Source organism: Aristolochia californica, unplaced genomic scaffold (genome assembly GCF_029961685.1).
Source record: "Aristolochia californica isolate CCGP_79_NKW_82.1479 unplaced genomic scaffold, dmAriCali1.0.hap1 SCAF_16, whole genome shotgun sequence".
In the NCBI taxonomy this organism is placed as follows: domain Eukaryota; kingdom Viridiplantae; phylum Streptophyta; class Magnoliopsida; order Piperales; family Aristolochiaceae; genus Aristolochia; species Aristolochia californica.
In genome coordinates this window covers 18584921-18587130 of record NW_027181837.1, presented here as the reverse complement: position 1 = coordinate 18587130, position 2210 = coordinate 18584921, and positions in this window count along the sequence as shown.

The window sequence follows — 2210 nt, the reverse complement described above, 5'->3', positions numbered from 1 at the left end:
TCTTTAGTGGTTTCTAAGTGTTGGATTTTGAAATTCAAGATTTGTAGTTTCCCACTCAAGGTTTAGTCCCATATTCTATGTTTCATTTTTGTATATGTTGAATACTTTTTACAATGATAGAAGCATTGATTACATTATGTATTTAAACTATTGTTTTCAAAATTAAACTTATATTTAGTTAGCATCACAAGAATTAATTTTGATATATATATATATATGGTACAAAAGTCGTTCATAATTTTCCTTCATGAACTGAGGAAGGAGAAAAATAGTTGTAAGAACTACTCCCAAAATATTTCATATTCATGCATATGAAATATAAGACTTCTAGTAGTATCCATAATATGTCTATTCTTCTATTCAACTATACCATTTTGTTGTGGAGTGTAAATACATGAGGTCTGATGTACTTTACCATGTGAAACAAAAAATTTCTAAAAAGACGAACTCAAATACTCTTTAACATTATCCAAACAAAGAGTAGATATGGAAAACCCAAACTGGTTTCTTAGTTCATTATAAAAATTTCAGAATGTATCAAAGACCGCACTTCTACATTTCAATAAATACCACCATGTTACTTGAGTGTAATCATCTATGAAAGTAAAAAAAAAAAAATAACAATGACCAAGTAGGATAAGACACTCTATGTTGTTTTCCCAACTGACAAACTCCACAGAGATGGCAATACCTTTTTTAATTTTTCTAAATGAGGATATCCAAGCCATAAATGTCATTCATAAGCCGAGGATGAACTATGGTAAGCAATTGGAGTCTCTTCCTTTCTCTCTTGAAAATAGTAAAGTCCACTCTTCTCTAGGCCTCATCCAATCTTTTCTTCTTGTAGAAGTCCTAAACTACAAACATATGAGAAAAGAAAAGGTGATTGATCAGTTCAAGCCTTGAATAAGCTCACTAATAGAAAGTAAATTAACCAAAAAATTAAGTATGTGTAACACATCGGAGAGAAACATAGAGGAAGTCATGATATTGCCTGTGCCTTTTACGAGGCAAGGAATTTTGTCAACTAACTTTGACTGAAGCCAGATGATCATTATGTGACACTTTTGTAAAGGAAGACAATTGACCAGACATATGTGTAGAATTCCTGAATCAATTACCCAAGATGATGAGGAGAAACTAAGTAAAGCCAACATGCTTGATTGAGTTAAAGTAGCCACATTGGATGTTGAATGGTGGGAGGTAGAAGTCTTGGATATAGATGAACCTTTTGACAAATAATTTTCAACAAACCTATGTAACTCATCTTTACTCATTGTCAAAACTTTTGAAGCATTATTAATACTCTATGCACCACTTGATTAGTCTAAGTTGGTTCCCAAAATTTTTCCCAACAATTCTTGAAGTAATGGTTTTTTTTCTACCATGCATACAAGGGACTCTTATCATTTCTAATCTCCTTATGTCTTTGAACCTTTGAGTTTATTTTTCTATTTCTTGAATATTTTTTCTACCATGATGCAAATTAGGGCAACGATAAATAACAAATCAAGACAAGAAGTAGAATCAAGAAAAAGAAATTTGAAGAGAAGAAAAGATAAGTTCCACAAGCAAAACCCCAAAACCTAGGGTCCCTCACTCGAGCTCCTTTTTTTTTTTTTTTTAATAAGTAAGAAGCTATTACATAATTATAAAAATGTCCGTAAGTCTCTCACTAAGAAGAAACACCACATATCATATGCTTGAATACAAACTTATAACTTTCTCTCATGTCTGACTATGTTTTCTGCAACCATATTTTAAAATCTCATATAAATGTTTTAGAAACAATAAATCCCTTAGTTTTGGCCTATTTCATGCTTAGAACTTAATTGCATGTATTACCAACAAGTATATTCAATCATCCAAAATGTAACAAACCTTCCAACATAATGCTCGATCATCCTTATAGTACAAGATCAATCATCTAGAATCCTACAAAGCAAGAATTATAATCCATGACAAGTCATCCTTTTATGAAGCCAAACAAATCTATAAAGCATAATCCCTCATTGCTTATAAAACATGATCAATCATTAAAATTTGCCAAACTTTATAAAATGTATAATCGATGGCAGAATTTGGCCAACAAGATAATGTTCCATGACCTTTTTTTTTCCTACACTTTCCGGTTGGCACAAACACTCACATGCTCTGTATACCAAGTATCAAATACCCACCTACAAGCCCCTTAAACGTTTCCAATCATT